This window comes from Moschus berezovskii, chromosome 17 (assembly GCF_049115385.1).
Source record: "Moschus berezovskii isolate FMDL1 chromosome 17, NW_MosBer_1.0, whole genome shotgun sequence".
NCBI lineage: Eukaryota > Metazoa > Chordata > Mammalia > Artiodactyla > Moschidae > Moschus > Moschus berezovskii.
Window position 1 is genome coordinate 55,522,825 of NC_142476.1, and position 21,205 is coordinate 55,544,029.

The 21,205-nt window shown below is 43.4% G+C and overlaps 1 long non-coding RNA gene across 10 annotated transcripts in view; it reads left to right on the plus strand.

Annotated features, from left to right (window-relative positions):
• Window positions 1-3,004: 3,004 nt before the first annotated feature.
• LOC148775164 (uncharacterized) overlaps window positions 3,005-21,205 on the plus strand; it is a 74,970-nt gene continuing 56,769 nt past the window's right edge. For 7 of the 10 annotated variants that reach the window (XR_016039483.1, XR_016039486.1, XR_016039480.1 and 4 more), the window contains exons 1-2: window positions 11,407-11,836; window positions 13,590-13,757. This is a non-coding gene — a long non-coding RNA (uncharacterized LOC148775164). Of the gene's footprint in view, window positions 3,179-11,406; window positions 11,837-13,589; window positions 13,758-21,205 lie in introns of those variants that run through there. The other 3 variants (XR_016039479.1, XR_016039484.1, XR_016039482.1) reach the window with 3 other exon arrangements.

Sequence of the window (21,205 nt, forward strand, 5' to 3'; positions counted from 1 at the left end):
TTCCCAGCATCAGAGTCTTTTCCAGTGAGTCAACTCGTCGCATGAGGTGGCCAAAGTATTGCAGTTTCAGCTTTAGCATCAGTCCTTCCAATGAACACCCAGGATTGATCTCCTGCAGAATGGACTGGTTGGATCTCCTTGCGGTATAAGAGACTCTCAAGAGTCTTCTCCAACACCACAGTTCAAAAGCATCAATTCTTCAGCGATCAGCTTTCTTCACAGTCCAACTCTCACATCCATACATGACCACGGGAAAAACCATAGCCTTGACTAGACGGACCTTTGTTGGCAAAGTAATGTCTCTGCTTTTTAATATACTATCAAGGTTGGTCATAATTTTCCTTCCAAGGAGTAAGCGTCTTTTAATTTCCTGGCTGCAATCAGCATCTGCAGTGATTTTGGAGCCCAAAAAAATAAAGTCTGACACTGTTTCCACTGTTACCCCATCTATTTCTCATAAAGTGATGGGACCAAATGCCATGATCTTAGTTTTCTGAATGTTGAGCTTCAAGCCAACCTTCTCACTCTCCTCTTTCACTTTCATCAAGAGGCTTTTGAGTTCCTCTTCACTTTCTGCCATAAGGGTAGTGTTAGTTCCATATAAAAAGCTTTTTATTTTGGTATCATCTTTTGATATTATGAACAATGTTGTAAAGATTTCGTGGTACTTTCAGCATGACACATTTGTTCCAATAAACATGTAAGGTATATTCCTATCATCAAAGCTGTTTGGGTTAAAAAGCATAGACATGTTTTTGATAGTTATTAGCAATTGGATGAGAATGACTCTGTACACCGTCACCAATATTGGCTATCATAAAGGTTTAGTTGAGAATATATTTGGTTGACATATGTAATGTTAGGTAAGTATGTAGCTAGTGAGGTACTCAACAAATATATATGCACCCTTTTCTTTTTTTCTCTAGAGAAAGGACTATTCAGGTGTTGTGACACTGGAAAAATTTCATCTAAATTTGTTTCCTTATCTGAAAAATGGAGGAAACAAAAGCTTAAGAATTTGTGTAAAGTTGTTTTCAGGATTAAATCGTTCAATGTAAATAAAGGACTTGACCCAATATTTGACAATGTTCAATACACGTCAGGAACTTTCTTTTTGTGTTCTCTATAGTAATAGATACATAAGACACCCAGTGAAAACAAGAGGAGGAAAATTAGTTCATCACCATCATCATATCCAACATTTGCTGAATACTGGCCACAGTTGCTACTGTTGCACTTCTTGGCTCTGTTGATGCTCACCACTACATTATTATTTTACACCAACTTAAAGGTACAAGTCCGGAGAAGGCGATGGCAAGCCACTCCAGTACTCTTGCCTGGAAAATCCCATGGACAGAGGAGCCTGGTGGGCTACCGTCCCTGGGGTCGCTACTAGTCGGACAAGACTGAGCGACTTCACTTTCACTTTTCACTTTCACACGTTGGAGAAGGAAATGGCAACCCACTCCAGTGTTCTTGCCTGGAGAATCCCAGGGATGGCGGAGCCTGGTGGGCTGCCATCTATGGGGTCACACAGAGTCGGACACGACTGAAGTGACTTAGCAGCAGTAAAGGTACAAGTCAGCTGGATGTGGATGAAACATTTAAGTCTAGGCAGTCTGAATGTAGAAAGTGTTCCATGTTTTGGAAACCAGAAGTCATATACAACAGGTTGCTCACCTCTTGTTCTCTTAAGCCAATGTGCTGCTCCTGGAACTGCCTTCTTGCTAGAGCTGGTTGGCTTCCTTGACTGGCTTTACCATTCCTCCCCTGGGCATGATAACACATTTATAAGGGCCACCTGTTGTGGTTCAACAAAACACTGTAATTAAAGAAGACATCCAGAGAAAACAATAAGCATGTTTATTTCAACAAAGGGGAAAAATATTTTATACTGAATACTATATAAAGCCCAGTACTCAGAGATGAAGACCAGATGGATCTCCAACAGCTAAAATTTTACACTGGGGCTCTATCAGCATGTCTTTAATAAGTTATGGGCTTCGGTTTTCAGGTGAGTATTTAAAAAGGTATTTTGAATGAGAAGCAGTCATTATTTGGCTTCACTTTTTTTTTTTTATCATTTCTATGTCGATATCAGCAGGGTAGGACTGTAGTAAGAACTGTGCACCTTAATTTTGAAAGAGAAAACATCCCATAAAGCCCAAAGGATATAGGTACTTTTGTTTTAAATAAAAGCAGGGGTGATAGACTATGGTGATCTTCTCATTTTACAAATGAACTGTGAAACTAAGTGTCAGAAATCAAGTTTGAACATTTGTTGTGCTATTAGGACAAACAGGGCAGGTCTGTAGGGTGCAGCCTCAGGCTTTCAAAAGGGGTCCTGCTTTGTGCATTAAAAAAGTGTATATAATCACACAGATGAAAAAAAAATCTGGAAGGTTATGTGGCACAATATTAAATCCATGTGGTGGGATTAAAGAATATTTTTACATTTTAAAAATGTCTGACGAGCCTGAAATTTAAAAAAATGAGAATCTATTTCTATTATCATCAGGAAAATGAAGAAGCCATTAATTAATGAAAAAACAAACCCAATGGAAAGAATTATCCCCCTACAAGTGAATCTTGGGAGTCTGCCAGGCTCCCCTCTCTCCTATCAGTCCTTCCAGATCTCATCTTGGACTATTTGGCACACTTGGGGTCTCCCTCTTTGGCTCAGATGTGGTGTCTTGTGCTTCTGCTTCATGAACTGGGGGACGGCTCCTGGAGTTATCACTCAGAGTTCCACTCAGGTGACCTTTGCTATCTGACCTCAGTCCATCTCTCAGGTTTTCAGCACAACACCTCAGATGAATGATTACCTTTTCACCCTATTGCATGGAGTTGTGGAGAAGGAAGCTTTTAGAATTAAATAGCAGCAGCAGCAGCAGCAGCTGGGTGTTTAGATTATCCAACCAGCGTGAGTTTGGGTTTCCTTATCGATGTGTGCTTGTGCTCAGTCATGTCGGACCTTTTTGCAACCCCATGGACTACAGTTCGCCAGGCCCCTCTGTCTGTGGAATTTTCCAGGCAAGGATACTGGAGTGGTTTTCCATTTTCTCCTCCAGGGAATCTTTCCAACACAGGGATCGAACCCATGTCTTCTTCATTGCAGCAGATTCTTTACCACTGCACCACCCTGGAAGACCCTTCCTTATCTACAGAGTGCAGATAAGTATCCTACCCTTTTTTGTTTGCTTTAAGAGATGATATACAAAGAGTATTCACCAAAGTTCCTGTCATTCTCTCATTCAAAAAAAGCTATTTATTGTATATCTATGCCATGGATTCCTCTGGACACTGATACACAGAGTCTACGTATTTTTTTTAGATGAATATGTATTTTTCATCTCTTTATTTTAGTAAAGAACATCCTCTCTGTATGACCTTTTAAACATTAATTTTATAGATAAAATCTATGCATATAAGCTCTGCCACCACCAACAGGTGTTGTTGGCAGTTGCCTGTAGCCATTATAGTTTTGCCATCAGTTATGACTTAAGCTGCATTTGCTGGGTTTTGCTTTTTTGAAAGGCAAAGCAAAACAAAAGGAGTGATCTAAAAAACTGTAGTATCCAATACCACTTTGATATTATAGCCATGAATTTTATGAAAAGGATACTTTCATTGTTCAGACATAAGTATCCTAACTTAGAGAAATTTATGAAAATGTCCATAGTTGTTGAAGACCTAGTGTCTTATAAATTTTATATGCAGTGAACATAAAGATAAAATAACATCTTTTTAAGAGGTCTAAAATAAAGAGTTGGAACGGAAGCCATCAGTATCTACAGTTCTCTGGAGAAATTTAAGTTTGTATAGCTTACTAATAGTATTGATGATTTTTAAATACTTTTTGTGTCAGGTACATGTATGAATGAGTTTAATTCTTACATCAAGGAGATATTATCATTCCCTCCCCCCATCTTAAACATGAAAAAAACTGAGGCACAGAGAGTTTGTATCGCCAGGTTGTAGGTAATAAACAGCAGAATTGGGATTTGAACCCAGGAAGTTGGGCTCCACTGTATGCACAATGGTTACTAGATACCCTCCCTATGGACTTCTGTACAAATGGACTTATTATCAACTTCTAAAATCTAATCTGCTCAGTAGTAGATGAACTCCTGACTAGACACCAACAATTAACTATGGTTGTGCCAGAGGTGGAATTCGCTGGGCCATAATCATTCACTGAACACTCAATATTCTACTTTTTACAAAGATCTTCTGATACTTAGAAAATCTGAGGAAGAAAAGAGAAGGATTTGCTCTCAGCAGGGAGTTTATTTTGTAATTCTGTTAAATTTTTTGTTATTGTTGTCAGACATTGGCTGATGTTCAAACTGAACTAAAATGATTAAACTAAAAAGAGCAAAGACACTTTAGGATGCCTGGAAGGAACTAGTGGTTACTGAGCTAACTGGCAGTCTGGGACTGAGAAAGATGTCAAAGGAGTGAGAAAAAATACACAAACTGAGTTACCATGAGTAGACTTTCTTACGGCTGAGATAATCAAGGGCAGGGGCTGCCTATCTAACTCCAGGTCTTTGATTTTCCTCCATAGCTTGAAACATGAGGGAATTTTTCTAATACTGATAGTTTGTCCAATACTGGTACCTTAATTCTAGTGATGCATGTGTGCTCAGTCCCTCAGTCGTTTCCAGCTCTTTTGGGACCCCATGGACTGTAGCCCACCAGCCTCCTCTGTCCATGGGATTCTCCAAGCAAGAATACTGGAGTGGGTTGCCATTGCCTTCTCCAAGGGACCTTCCCTACCCAGGGATTGAACCCGTTTCCTGTGTCTCCTACATTGACAATCAGATTCTTTACCACTGAGCCACCTGGGGAATCCTTAATTCTAATGATAGTAAACAGCTATAGAGCTAACATAATTGTGACCAGTGGTCAAAGCCTTTGTGATCCTCAAGTAAAACCAACCCTTGATGGCCCAGCAGATTTGCAGGACTTCTGCACAACTAGGTTTAGGCTCAATACACAACTCAGGCTTAGAAGCCTTACTGAATTGTGGTTAAATGAGAAAATCTAGTGACAGAAGGCATTTGACCCAGATGTTTGTATTTCTTTAGTTCATTTTCCAGGTTTGTTCTTATGCTTTTATTTTGGGAATAAATAACTCACTCCCTTAGATAAACACAGAGGAAATCGGAATAAAACACAGACTTCAGTTAATAGTAATGTAACTACATTGGTTAATTTAAGATATTAACATTATAGGAAACAGTATAGGCTATCTGGGGATCTCTGCATTATTTTTCCAAGTTCTCTGTAAATTACACATTGTCATAAAATAAAAAGTCTACCTCTTAAAACTAAAAAAACCTCATTGCCTTATCCTGTATGTGAACAATGAGTTGTATTTCAAAAAACAGTGGCATTTTTATTAAAAATGTTAATTTCAAAGTAATAATCACCAAGCTTAAGAAGAATAAACTTAGAGAGCGTGACTTATTTAAAGATAACTTCTAACCATGGCTTTACAGTGGTAAAGAATCCCCCTGTCCAGGGTTTCGTTTCTGGGTGGGGAAGATCCATTGGAGAAGGAAATGGCAACCCACTCCAGTATTCTTGCCTGGGAAATCCCATGGACAGAGGAGCCTGGTGGGTTACAGTCCATGGGGTTTCAAAAGAGTTGGACATAACTCAGCGACTAAGCAACAACTCCAAATATAATTAAGTACTCCCTCCCCACCCCACAAATCCTCAATCTAATGATTCTAAATTATCTCTTCTTCTTTCTTCCTTCCTTAATGTCAGCCATCCACTTCGGAAGCTTCTGAGACTATGAAGTCAAATCTGTCATGGTTCAAAGTGGTTCCATTAAAACACTGGTGACCTTGCTGTACATTGCACTGCATAATTATTCACCCTCAGATCTTTCTCTCCCATCACTGTGGGAATGTTCCTTCTCTAGTTCCTGGGTATGGACTCTTCTTCTTCCCACACTTGCTGTGATGCTGCTTCATATCTATTATCTTTTCTGGATTGTCTGTCTCTCCTTTTTATTGATGTATTGCCCGGGTTTCATGCAGGCATTTCCACTCTACTCTGAGCAACTTGACAGAAATGAAGTGCATCATTTATCTCTGTATCTCCTGGCCTACCTGGCACATTGTAGGAGATCAAAATAAAGTTATTTTTAGAATTAAGATGTAATAATAAAGACAATAACCTTTGGTATATTTTTCTTCTTACTCTGACTTGATGAAGAAAGAGCAGACCTTAAGCAGAGCTTCACTCTGCTGTTCACTGAGTGTTCAAGTCCCTTCAGGACAGTAGTTATGACTTAGTTTTAGCTCTTTTGCTACCAGAGGAATGACCCTGCAGGGATGGAAGTCAGGAGAGGCGAGTAGATCAACCATATAATTCCTTTCTGTCAATCTTGTGTCTAACTTTTCCCCTGAGGCAGAAGCAGAAAGAGAACTACCACCTCTGCATAGTCCATACCTAGATTGGCCATACACAATCCCATGCTCTCTTATCAGTCAGATTGCTCTGTCCTTTCAGCTTCCTAGGTCCTCTGTTAGCATTGACTGTACCACTGTGCTCCCTGAAATGCAGTGTTCCTTTGCGAGGAGTCTTGTCAATATCTCAGGAGCCAGGCAGTTGGTAACTGAGCAGGAACTTGAAGGACTGAGAAATAAAATGTAAATTGAGTTACCACGAATCGTCTCTTTCTCATTGGTGAGATAATCAAGTGCAGGTGCTGCCTATCTGATTCTAGGTTCTTTGTTCTTCCCCTGCAGCTTTTGAACCATGAGGAGGTAGTATTTCTAATACCAATAGTTCTGGAGTTCATTGATATCTTTATTCTGATGATGGTAAACTCTTTCGAGTCCTTGGAGTTAAACAATCTTAGCATATACCAGCCTCTCTTCCCTAGGACAGTTGGCATCTCTTCCACAACAAACCATTTAGACTAACTGGAAAACAGATTTTCTAAAACTGCTATTTAATGTATCACACATAAAATCCCACATATGCCATGAGTTGTTAGAGCAGAACTTGAAGGTGATCAACTCTGACTAAGAAAAGCAAGAAGAGGACAGCTCAAACCTGAGCCCTAACTCTGGGAAGACAAAATAGGGATTGTATTTGGTTCCCTTGAGAGAGAGGCAGGGGAATAAAATAAAATTATCTAACAGTCCTGTTCCTCAAGGCCATGCCTGTGCAGAGATTTTTTTTTTAATTCAACAGAACTATTCAACACTTTTTGCTCCCTAGTGTCTTACTGAAGCCACCTCCCTAGTCTACTCTCCCCCAGGCTTTTAAGTCACAATGAAACCTGCTATAGTCATGAGATCAGGTTCAAAGGAGCTGAGTTGACCAGAGACCCACAGTGCCAGATTGCTGGGGTTTCCATGAGATGATATCAACGCCTGCAGGCGATAAATGAAGGAAGGGAAAATGTGTCCCAAGGGACACTGAAATCTGAGCAGTGTCCTGTTCTAGTGACCCCCTAAATGGGTGGTTGATACCTGCTGGTTATTCATAGCAGTGCTAACCTCTTTTCTTGCATTGCTCCTGCCTAAACATCAAAAGAATAAAAGAAATGCCAGAGAATGTCAACTTAAACCCCATTATCTTAGCACACCTCATTTCATTTAATTAATAAATTTTCATATATTCTCTTCCTGAACTGATCTTTTAATCTATGAATCTGCCTGCAGTGAAGGAGACCCAGTTTTGATTTCTGGGTTGTGAGGATCCACTGGAGAAGGGAATGGCAAGCCACTCCAGTATTCTTACCTGGAGAATCTCATGGACAGAAGAGCCTGGCAGGTTACAGTCTATGGGGTCACAAAAAGTCAGACACAACTGAGTGACTTTCAGAGAACACATTAGTTAATGATAAAGAAAGGAACAGAATCCCTTATTTGAATTTTCTTATTTAGTCAGAGATGAAGGAGATATTTTCATGTGAGTAAGAGAATTTTGGAACTTCAAGGGTGTCCAAATCTTTGGTTTTCTGGTTTATGCTTATTTGACACTTTATTTAATACTTTTCTTTGTGACCTTGGGAAAGTTACCTTATCCTGCTGAGCCTTGCCAAAAATGGATAGTAAAAAGCTTTGCTTCAACCTGCAGAAAGGATGCCCTAACACATTTGGGGGTGTGTTGATGTGAATAATTAACATGGTACATGTCACTCGTTTTTATAGTTGTGAATATTTTCCTCAACCCTTTTATAAAAAAATTCAAACCTACAGAAAATTTGTAGGAATAGTACAATGAATGTCCATTTATCCTTTATCTGCTGCTGCTGCCAAGTCGCTTCAGTCGTGTCCAACTCTATGTGACCCCATAGGCGGCAGCCCACCAGGCTCCCCCGTCCCTGGGATTCTCCAGGCAAGAACACTGGAGTGGGTTGCCATTTCCTTCCCCAGTGCATGAAAGTGAAAAGTGAAAATGAAGTCACTCAGTTGTGTCTGACTCTTCGCTGCCCCAGGGACTGCAGCCTACCAGGCTCCTCTGTCCAGGGGATTTTCCAGGCAAGAGTACTGGAGTGGGGTGCCATCGCATTCTCTGATCCTTTATCTAGATTTATTAATTAACATTTTGCCACATTTACTATATTTTTCTTTCCACAAATATGCATATCTACACAATATTTCTTTTTTCTTTGGCAAGCCATTTAAAAGTTTTTCACAGATAATTCAATTACTATTATTCTAAATATCTTAACATGTCTTCTAAAAACAAGGAGATTCTCCTAGATAGCAACAGTGAAAGTATCACATTTAGGAAATCTAATATTGAAAACATAATATCTAATATATGAACCAAACTGAAATGTCCTCAGTTGTCTCAATATTTAGAAAAGATACATGCACCCCTATGTTCATTGTACTTATATTTACAATATCCAAGATATGGAAGTAACCTAAGTACCCATCAACAGATGAAGAATGGGTACAAAAGATGTGGTGGATATACCCATACATGCTTAGTCACTCAGTTGTGTCTGACTTTTTGTGACCCCATGGACTGTGGCCCACTGGGCTCCTCTGTTCCTGGGGATTCTCCAGGCAAGAATACAGGAGTAGGTTGCCATGCCCTCCTCTAGGTGATCTTCCCAACCCAGGGATTGAATCCGGTTCTGCATTGCAGGCAGATTCTTTACCATTTGAGCCACCAGTGAAGCCCAGATATATCTATATATATATATATATATACACACACACACACAATGGAATACTACTCAGCCATAAAAAGCTCAATCTTGCCATTTTTGCCAACATGGTTGGACTTAGGAGTTATTACACTAAGTGAAATAAGTCAGATAGAGAAAGATAGATATTGTATTATTTCACTTATAAATGGAATATTAAAAAAAACCAAAACGAACAAGCATAACAAAACAAAACAGAAACAGAGTTCTAGATACAGAGAACAAACAGGTGGTTGCCAGAGAGAAGGGCAGTGGGGAGGAGGGAAAAAAAACGGGAGAGCTTAAGAAGCACAAACTTCCAATTGCAAAATAAATGAGTCATGGCTATGAAATGTACAGTGTAGGGAATATAATTAATAACTATGTAGTTTTTTGTAAGATGACATATCATAGCTAGCCTTATTGTGGTGATCATTTTGAAATGTACAGAAATATCAATTTATCATGTTGTGTAACAGGAAGTAACATAGTGTTGTAGGTCAGTTATGTTTCAGAAGCAAACAAACTTGTAGCAAAAGAGATCATACTTGTGGTTACCAGAAGTGAGGTGTGGAGGGAAGGGAAATTGGATGAAGGCAGTCAAAAGGTATCCTATACAATACAATCTTATATGAGGTATACAATATAAAAGGTATTGTATCTTTCTCAATAATCCTATCAGGAGGCATAAGATGTCAGGCAGTTCCATTATCAAAGCTATAAACTTGGTCTCCATCACATTTCTCCATTTATTGATATTTTTTCCTGTTTTTAATAAATAAGCAACTTGTGGAGTGATAGTTCAAAATTGTGCATGGCTGGTGTATTCTTGTATACTCATCTGTCACTGGAGCCAATGTTTCAATAAATATTTTATTCATAACAATACTATTTTCTTCATATGACCATTCCAATTGCAATTCATGGGCATCTACATCTTTCCTCACTAGTGGCATGACTTCTTGTGTGCTTGGTCATCTTCATTAGTCTACTCGAGCTTAAGGATAAGAGAGTCCTATGGTCTAACTTAATGGAACTTTCCTTCAAAGAGGGTTTGGCTTTGCCTTCTGCCTACAGAAGTACCACTACCAGCCCTCCTTTTGGTTTTTGACTTTGAATGAAAACGTGGGCTCAACTTCCCCACCTCATTCCTATTCCAAGAACCCTCACTGCAGAGAAGTTCTCAGAATCTTGCGTTTTTCTCTGTTTAATAACATGGCTTAAAAGAGTCATGAGGGTGTTGCCCCATGGCAGCTTCATGGGGAGCTGAAGGTCGAGAAAGGCCTATCTGCAAGGGATTTGTGGCTGTGGCTTTTTGTTTAATGGCATAAGTTGTAAATTGATTCCCAAAAGTTCACAGAGTTTTAAGAAGAATTGTATCAGCTGGGATTGAAAGTGACAGAATGAAGTGAAAGGCGACCTTTGGACCTCTCAACCACTACAGACAGGGAGCAGGTTGAGAAAACTACTCAGGTGCCAACTCAGGCTATTCTTAAAGCAAAAGCGTGGTGACTCACAGGGCAGAACCAAGAACCCGAGAGAAGAGCTAAGTGCCAGAGAACAAAGCAGCAGAGCTGAACTCTCACCAAAAACTGGCCCCCCGTGCCCAGCCAGTGTTGAGGACGGCTTTCAGACCTGCAATTGCTGTGTGCCTCCTGTTTTCTCCCTTGTTGAAAAGTTGTGTTCACATTGTGCCCCAATCAATTGTATATTGAGTGTGTAGGGGCTAAAGTGAATTTTCTGGTATTTAGACTGGAGAAGTGGAGCCTAAATTGCTGCACCTGGGGAATTCATACATCCTTGGATCTGACTGAAATAACTTGAGCCAGTGGCATGATGGGCTGGGACATGGTGGTCTTGGCAGAGGGTTTTAGTATATTTTGCAGGTGGAAAGGATGTGAAGCACTGTGGCCTGAAGATGTGCTGTGAGGACTGTATTTTCCAACGATGACCACAACAATATTTGTCTTCCTGCAACGTAATCCAGACATTTCTTCCATTGCGACAGGGTCTATGTTCCTTTTTTTTTGGGGGGGGGGGTGGCATGCTGTGCAGCATGTGGGATCTTAGTTACCTGACCAGGGATTCAACCCATGCCACCTGCATGGGAAGCGCAGAGTCCTAGCTACTGGACCTGCAGAGAAGTCCCAATGTCCCCTTTCCTTGAATTTGGGCAGACTTATGACCAGAGAGTGGAGAAGGCAATGGCAAGCCACTCCAGTACTCCTGCCTAGAAAATCCCATGGATGGAGGAGTCTGGTGGGCTGCAGTCCGTGGGGTCACTAGGGGCCGGACACGACTGAGCGACTTCAGTTTCACTTTTCACTTTCACACATTGGAGAAGGAAATGGCAACCCACTCCAGTGTTCTTGCCTGGAGAGTCCCAGGGACGGGGGAGCCTGGTGGGCTTCCGTCTATGGGGTCACACAGAGTCGGACACGACTGAAGTGACTTAGCAGCAGCAGCATGACCAGAGAGGAAATGAGGCTAGATCACACATGGTGATATAGTGTGCTGCCTTATTCTCTTGGGATCTTATTCTTAAAACCCAGGCACTTTGCACTGAAGCCTAAGAAGCCACATGGAGAAGCCAGGATAGCTATTCCAGCCAAGTAACCCAGCTGAGGTCCCAGCCAACAGCCAGCATCATCTGCAAGACATGTGAGTGAATCTTTAGAAGATTCTGATTGTTTGAGTCTTCCCTGCTGAGAGTCCAGATACTGCTGCATGGAGATAAGCTCCCTGCTTCTGAATTCCTGATAGAATATGCGGGCATAATCAAATGATTTTATCTTGTTTTTGCTCTAAGTTTGAGGTTGTTTGTACCACAGCGAGAATAACTTGAATATCAACTGGAGCTTTCATCTCACTAGAGAACATTAAGCATTGTTTCTGCAGTTACTCTTGGTCTCCCCAGTGCCTGCAAATAAAAGCCATTTTTGAAGGTAGCTAGGGGAGCTCTTTAAACTAGAAGCAAGGAATGAGGTGCTCAGGAGATTGCTGGGAGAAGCAATCTTATTTCAAAGCTAGACTGAATGAGTTTATCTCAAACATTGTGCTGAGCACCAGGGCATGGGACAGATGGAAGGGCCAGGCCTGGGGATGTATATTATACCATTGACAATTCAACACATCTTCCTGTGTTCAACCTTCTTTTTATATTGTCCACTCCAAGTTCTCTAGAAGGAATATGATTTTTCTATGTAATCACCATTATTTGTCACTGGACAGAGTTTTCATATCAAGTCACTTGATGGCCTGCTGGCTAAACTATGTGTTGTCTGCCTTTGGGTCAGGTGTCCAACCTGCTTTAAGCTTTTGTGATTGAGGTGATTGGAATGTTTGGGGCTGAATTTTATCCCCTCAAAATTCATACATTGAAGCCCTTTATTTGGAAGTATTTGGAATGCAACTCTATTTGGAGATGGGGCTTTCAAAGAAGTGATTAAATAAACATAAGGCCTTTAGGGGGGTTCTGATCTAGTCTGGGGGCTTCTCTGGTGGTGCTAGTGGTAAAGAACCCACCTGCCAGTACTGGAGTCATAAGAGACCCAAGTTTGATCCTTGGGTCGGGAAGATTCCCCCAGAGGAGGGCATAGGAACCTGCTCCAGTATTCTTGCTTGCTGTCCAGGAAGAATCCCATGGACAACAGAGCCTGGCAGGCTATAGTCCATAGGGTCTCAAAAAGGGTTGAATGCAACTGAAGCGACTTAGCAAGAACGCACGTAATCCAATCTGACTGGTGTTCGTACGAGATGAGATTTGAACACACAGGAAAATACCAGGGGTGCAGCACAGAGGAAAGGCATGTGAAGGTGGCCTTCCAGAGGTGGCCATCGGCAAGCTGAGGAGGGAGACTTTAGAGGAAACCAAACCTCCTGACACCTTGATCTTGACTTTTGTATTTTACATACACTTTAAAGCAAAAATAATATTTTTGTGAGGAATTAGAGATATTCAAATGGAAAGGTGTGGGTAAAATATTACACATAGAATTTAACATTTGGCATCAACTTTCAAGGAGGTCATAGAGCACAAAATTAGTTCTTAAAATGTGTCTTCAAACAGGTAAAACACTTCTACCATCTAACATGTATGAATGAGAAGGAAGGAATTGGGTGCAAGTTTTTGGTCTCTGGATACAGACTGTCTAGCTAGACCCCTGGTGGCTCAGATGATATGCAATGTGGGAGACCCAGGCTTGATCCCTGGATCAGGAAGATCCCCTGGAGGAGGAAATGGCAACACACTGCAGTATTCTTGCCTGGAGAATTTCACAGACAGAGGAACCTGGAGGGCTATAGTTCATGGGGTCACAGACTCGGACATGACTGAGTGACTAATTCTTTCCTTTTGAGTGACTAACACTTCCTTTTCTTTCCTATCTACACCCTGATGGGCATCACATTTCAGGAAAATAGAAGCATTTTCCAGGTGAAAGGGTCCTTGAAGGTTGTCTCACTTAACCTTCTGCAGCACAGATGGGAATCCTGTCACTTGGGGAGTATTTGCAGGCCTCACAGAGCCCTACAGAATCAGCCCCCGCTGGAGCCCAGCATTTGCAGGCACAATCCAAGGCAGGTGAGTTCCTAAGCCAAACATGTAAAATGTCAGATCTGAGGGTAGCTGTGTCCGAGTCTGCTGTGCCATAAGGTGCCCTCCTAACAAAAAGGGTCAGTATTTCCCAACATCTTTGTTAGAAGCCACCAGGCTGCTTGTTAAAACAGAAAACCAACAAAACAGAATTCCAGGATGCCACCAGGTGTAAGAAATCAGAACTCTGGAATAGGAATCTATGGTTTAACAAACATCCCAAGTGATTTTTATTCATGCTAAAAATTTGAGACCCATTAGGCCAGGAGTTGGTGATGGACAGGGAGGCCTGGCGTCTGTGATTCATGGGGTCACAAAGAGTCAGACATGACTGAGCGACTGGACTGAACTGAGGCCAGGATAAGTACAGATACTTGGAATTGTCTCTTCTTGACAACCATCTTTCTCCACCCCACCTTTGCCTTCTGGTCCTAGCCTCATCGCCCAGCAGGGCACTGGGCCTGCTCAGCTCATGATCCTCTTCATCTTTCCACTGCCCAGGTATTTTCCTCTTCCTCTTCTCTTTCCTTCTGTCTGCTGCTCTTCTGTGTCCTTATTTTTCTCTCTTTCTTCTCTCCGTGTTTTATTTCCTCTCTCCCTTGCTTCTACCCATGATACTCTGGCCCCCACCCAGCCACTTCCAAAGTGGTGCTAGAGGCCAGGGAGCTCCAGGTCACAGAGAGCAGAGTTCCGATCAGAGGTGACAGCTCAGGGAGGCCAGACTGAGATTGGCCTGGGAGGACATGTAGAGTTGTAGGGCATGGGGTTGTGGGGGAGGGTGCAGAATTATGGCACAGGAAATTCTAGGAGGAAGTAGACCAAGGATCCCTCAGCGCTGGGCTGGGCAGGGCAGGGCAGGGCAGGGCGCCCTTCTGCACACCTGCTCCATCTTCCTGGTGATCTGTGTGTGGATGAGCTGATGAGCAACTGAGGATCAGGTGTGTGCAGCGGAACCCACACCCCGCCCCGCCCCGCCAACCCCTCCGCTTCTCCAGACAAGACCTCCGGAGCTTGTTTTATCTGCCAGGAGCAGCTTGAATCCTTGTTTTTCAGACTTAAGATATATTGTTTCTTAATGTATTGGATGATAGTTGATTTAAAATATTGTTAGTGGGCTTTTTTTAAAGATTTATTTATTTGGGCAGTGCTGGGTCTTCATTGCTGTGTGCGGGCTTTCTCTGTTTGCGGTAAGTGGGGGCCACTCTCTAGTTGGGGTGTGCAGGCTTCTCATTGTGGTGACTTCTCGTTGCTGAGCACGGGCTCTAGGCACATGGGCTTCGGTAATTGTGATACATGGGCTCAGTAGTTGTAGCACATGGGCTTATTTGCTCCGAGGCATGTGGGATCTTCCTGGACTGGGGATTGAGCCCATTTCCCCTGCATTGGCAGGTGGATTCTTAACCACTAGACCGCCAGGGAAGCCCAGGACTTGATACGAAAGCAGTGAACACATCTTAAAGATGCAGGACCTAAGAATATGGCAATGGAGGCTTTTTCCAGGTGTTCCTCACACACAGAGGCCCAGCAGGTGGGATTTCACCCGAGTGTCAGAGCACGGTGCCTTGGGTGAGATTGAAAATCAAAGTTGGTCTTGTTTGTTCAATATAAACCAACAGGCTGGTATAGAGGCACTTACACTTACATGTGTAAGTATACGCTGGCCCAGAGTAAGCACTCACTGTGTGTTGGCTATTATTGGTACTTATTATTAGGAAATGGTCTTATGTCTGCCATATGCCTGCATTCACTTCCCACTTAGAGTGGCAGTAGGCCTGGCATTTTGGAGTCTTTCATGAGGAGGTCCAGAACAGCTGGAAGGAAAACCAGGGGCCCTTTCTCCTTTTACCAGAGAACCCAGATGCCACCTCCGTTGGGTGTGGGCTGGGTTCTTTGGAGGCCCGGGATGTGCCATTGCTGACAAGAGCATTGCATCTGGCTGTCCCAGGCACCTGCTGCTGGACATGTTCCATAAGCCCCATGGGACAGGACAGCACCTTGGGGAGAGGGTCCCCATCGAGAAGCCCTCCTTTCCAAGATGAAGCTCCCCAGCAACCCTGTCTCAGGTTAGCAGCACTTGAGGCAGGAACTCAGGAAGGCTCTCTTTGCTTGTTGGTCTGGATGAGCCAGAAAACAACCCCAATTCTTGCCTGCCTTTCTCTGGATTCCCAGGTATCTCCTCCAAAGGGTTGTATTCCTTAAGGCTAGAACACCCGCTGTGAGAAGTGTTGCCCAGCCATTCTGTTCTCACCTTCTAGGGCAGGGAATTCTATTGGGCTCTTCTTCTACAGGCTGTATCTGAATTTTTAAAAATAATTTTACTTATTTATTTTTGGCTGTGCTGGGTCTTTGTTGCTGTGTGAGCTTTCTTCTAGTTGCAGTGAGCAGGGGCTACTATCTATTTGCAGTGCACAGGCCTCTCCTTGCTGCGGCTTCTCTTATTTTGGAGAACTAGCTCTAGGATGCACGGGCTTTAGTAGCTGTGGCTTGGGCTCAGTAGTTCACGGCTCCCAGGCTCTAGAGCACAGGCTCAGTGGTTGTGGAATATGGTCTCTGTCTTTGAATCGTGTGGGATCTTTCTGGACCAAGGATCCGACCCATGTCTCCTGCATTGGCGGGTGGCTTCTTTACCACTGAGCTACCAGGGAAGGCTCTGTATTCACTGAATGTGCTTCTCCATCCTTTGTGGGCTCCTTCTAGACTCACAGGGGAGCTCTCCACGTTCCAGTTTGGCCTCAGTTCCCTTTAGCAGAGCTTTCCTCTTCTGCCACACCACTGGTCACTCCTGGACACCCCTCGCTCCAAGTTTATGCTTGCTGGCTTTTTTCCCTGCTGGACACATTCCTGCTCCTTCCCCATTTTCTTCACTTTCCCATCAAGCCCCACTCAGAGTAGATCCCAGAAACCCTCCCTGTCTGCCCTGCTGTTCACCCTCCCCACCCCTGTAGCAGTGACCTGCCTCTCCTCCACTCTTGCTTCCCCAGCGCACACCCCTGTGACTGGTCTCCTAGGGTGTCATCACTAAATGTTTACACCTGTGCCTCCTGGGCTCCAATGTGAGCTCAAACAGCCCTTTTTAATGGTGTCCCCAAGGCCAGCCTCGGGGCTTCAATACTGGTCTCTCAGGAATGGTTGCATTTCATTCTGACGGGATTGACCATAGTCTTCTCTCTAACCTCAGTGATAAGCAACTGGAAAGGGGAGCTCTGGGTAAATGAAGTTGCACTGTCACCTCCATACAGTGTCAGGCTTTAGCTTCTTCTGTTGGCCGGATTCTGAGGTGTCAGAGACTCTCCCAAGATAGAGGGGCCTTTAGTGACCAGTGCTTCCTGATCTCAGCTAGTGTTTGAAAGGATGGATGGGTGGTGAGATTACATTCATTCCTTCTCCTGTGCCATCTTGATTCCTCTTCCTAAAGCTGGATACCTCTGCTGATGTTGACTAAAGTACTTTGCTTATTTTCTTAATGATCTTACTACTGATCTACAAGTATTCGTCTACATGTTTATTATCTGTCTCTCTCATTAAGATACAGATTCCTTGGGGACGGAGATCTCATTTGTCTTTGCGCTGTTGCCTTCAGTACCAAGTACCATGCCTGCTTCAATATTTAGAGAATGAATGTGTGAGTGAGCAAAACTTTCACTCTTTCACGGTGTGTCTGACTCTGGGTGAAGGATAGAAGGTACAAACAAATTAGGATAGAACTTTTGTTTTCAGTAGGCTTGCTCAGATGAGAGGAGGTAGATTAAATCACAGTGGACTGTGCTTAGTCACTCAGTCATGTCCAACTCCTTGCAACCCCATGGACTGTAGCCCACCAGGCTCCTCTGTCCATGGGATTCCCCAGGCAAGAATACTGGAGTGGACTGCCATGCCCACCTCCAGGGGATCTTCCCAACCCAGGGATTGAACTCAGATCTCTCACATCGCAGGCAGATTCTTTACCGTCTGAGCCACTAGAGTGCTGAGTAATAAATACTGATGGAGCAGAACACAGGGGATCCTGGGAAGGTGGAGGACTAACCCAGATTGAGGAGGGGGTGGGTGTCTGAGGATGCCACATCTGTGTGGAGTCCTGAAAACGAGCGAAAGTTGGCCAGGTTGAGATTTGAGAAGGTCATTCTGGGCAGGTGAAGCACACCTAGGGAAAAGGAGTGCTAGTAAGGGGTGAATAGAAGATGAAAGAAGTGCAGCAGTAGCGGCGGGAGGGTGTGCAGGCACTGCCTCGTGGCAGGTGACTGGCTGGCCTGGGTGGTAGCGGCTTTACCTCCTCCAGCTCTGGACCAACACGCAGATGGCAAGACCTGAAGGAAGTGAAGTGCTTCCTTCCTGGATGACCGCAGTCCCTCCCCATCAGCCCTTTCTTTCCACGTGATTCCGGGATGCAGAGTAGAGAAACATGGCTCTAGGGTGACCCGACCAAGTGGCCATAGCAGGCAATGGGGGAAACACAGGGCCCTCCTAGAAGGCCACACAGCTCTGAGGAAGCCGGTCTGGGGAGAGCAGCGTTTCAAGAACTGTCCTGAGTCAGCGGGAGTAGCAGACACACAAAGGAAGAGCATGGGCTTTAGTTCCTGAAAGAAGGCAGAGGACGAACTCCAGGAATCTTCCTCTCCAGGCTCTGTGGGATACACACACTACTATGTATAAAATAGATGACCAACAAGAACCTTCTGTTTGACACAGAGAACTATATTCCATATTTTGTAACAACCTATGAGAGAAAAGAATGTTAAAAAAATAGATATATATGTATGTATAGCTGGAATCACTTTTCTGTAAACCTGAAACTAACACCACATTGTAGATAAACTATACTTCAATTACAAAGATAAAAAGAAAAAATAGGTACAAGAAAATAGGAAAAAAAAAAAAAAAGACTGTGGGTTCTCTTGAGCTAGAGCCTTTGCAAGTAGCATTTGAGATGAAAGGGAGGCAGGGTGTCAGCCAGTCCATTTAGTCCCCTCCTTCCTTCCCTGTCACTAATACTTACTGAGTATCTATTATGTGCAGGAAATGTTCTAGTCATTGGAAATAAGACACTGAGAAAGTCCATGTTTTCACAGAGCTTACATTTTAGGTGTGTGGGATACATACATATAAGAAAAAAACACATGTGTAATGCATGTCAGGTGATAGGAGCAATGAAGAAAAATAAAGGAGGATGAGAGAAAGAGGGTGATGAGTGTGGGTTGTGCTGTTTGAGAGACAGGATGAGTGACGTTTTGACGGAAACCCGAATGAGGTGAAGGAAAGAACTGTGTGTGTTTCTGGGTGAAGACTGTAACTCTGTTAAAGGAGAGTTTTGTTCTCTTTGGAGGTGTCTGGTCTAGTAGGAAAAACAGGGCTGGAAACATTCTTCCATTCATGAATGACAGAGAAGTATAATACATAATATATAGTATGTGATATTAAGGGCATCCCTGGTAGCTCATCTGGTAAAGAATCTGCCTGCAATGCAGGAGACCCTGGTTCAATTCCTGAGTCAGGAAAGTCCCCTGGAGAAGGGATAAGCTACCCATTCCAGTATTTTTGGGCTTCCCTGGTGGCTCAGACAGTAAAGAATCCACCCACAATGCTGGAAACCTAGGTTCAATCCTTGGGTTGGGAAGATCCCTTGGAGGAGGGAATGGCAACACATTCCAGTATTCTTGCCTAGAAGATCCCCATGGACAGAGATACCTGGTGGGCTACAGTCCAGGGGGTCACAAAGAGTTGGACACAATGGAGTGACTAAGCACAGCATATGTGATATTACAATAATTATATATATGATATATTATTATATTTTAAAATGTTATAATATGGTAGTGCTGCTGCTGCTAAGTCACTTCAGTCATGTCCAACTCTGTGCGACCCCATAGACGGCAGCCCACCAGGCTCCCCTGTCCCTGGGATTCTCTAGGCAAGAACACTGGAGTGGGTTGCCATTTCCTTCTCCAATGCATGAAAGTGAAAAGTGAAAGTGAAGTCGCTCGTAGAATAAAATACCTGAGCATTTTTTCCCCTTTGCAATTCCTTACTATGCCTGGATTTACCTTCCCTTCATTCAGTAAGGTGGTTATATTGGGCAGGGACTTCCCAAAGTACAGGCAACAGAGAATCAAATTCTTGGCCTTTGTGTTCCAAAATGGGCTCACTTCATTCTTATAATGAAGGAGACATAGGTTCTATGCCTGGGTTGGGAAGATTCCCCTGTAGGAGGAAATGGCAACCCACTCCAGTATTCCTGTCTGGGAAATTCCATGCACAGAGGAGCCTGGTGGGCCACAGTCCATGGGGTTGCAAAAGAGACAAGATTTAGCAACTAAACAATTCTTGTAATAATGTCCCTGTAAAAGCAGGTATAATTATGTTCATTTTTTTGAGGCAAGAAATCAGAGTCTTAGAAATTCTTGAAACTTGAAGCAGAAACAGTGGGCTTAAAAGCTGAGGTTTTGGTTTGCAAGAGTCAATCACTTAATAATCTGCTCAAAAACAGCAGACTGTTAAGTGAAGCATTGAGCCACTAGGTGTCCTGGCCCTGGCCTGGAGACTAGCTCACAAGAGAGGGGGATGAGATGGGGAGCAAGAGGCCTCAGAGGCAGGGTCAGTCTCGCTGATAAAGGACTCTGTATTGGCCTTCTCTCTCTGGGCTGAGATGGTATCAAGGCCCGGGAGTCAGAGAGTCAAGGTCACGTTTTACTGTGGGAGATGGCCACCAAGCCTCTGCAGGGGGGGAGAGTAAGGGAGAGAGGGGTCTTGCACAGCATCACAGCTGATGGGACTGATGCTGCACTTGGTCTCCTCCCTCCTGGCTGGTCCATTCCCAGTCCTGCCCAGCAATGAAATCCTTTGGGGCATTGAAGAGAGGCTCATATGTGCTGAGTGATGGCCTGTGTACCTTGAGATGTGGAGGAAGGGAAACAGAAAGACTCCTTGCAGACCAAGGACTGGAATACCAGATGCAGTCTGAGATATTCCAGCAAGTGTCAGTGAGAACCGGGTGCTCATGATAGAATGACGGTAGGATAGACATCTTTGCTGAGCGGTAAGGAAGATGGTAGTGAGGTATGTGGAAATGACTCTTTAAACTTGAAGAACCTATGGCTTTTTCCTCAAGGGACTAGATTGAGGTTTCTGCCAAAAGGCAGAAGTGGTTCATGAAATAGAAGCTGAATCACAGAAGAGTAAACAAAGCCTTGTTTTGTTTGGCACGTTTGAATCCTGTAGTCTGCAAACGAAGCATTTTTACCTGCTCCACTAATGTTGACAAGGTAGCAGATAGATAAAGAGTTCTTTGGGAGATTTTCCAGCTGAAAATCCATTCTCAGTCTTTGTGTCCTCTGAACCCAGAAAATGTGATAACGTCTCCTCTGCTGAAAGAAAAGTGTGAGAATTTCCTTAGGCTTAAAAGCCTTGTGGTTCAAAGTAGGAAGTTGGTCTCCTGGCTTTTT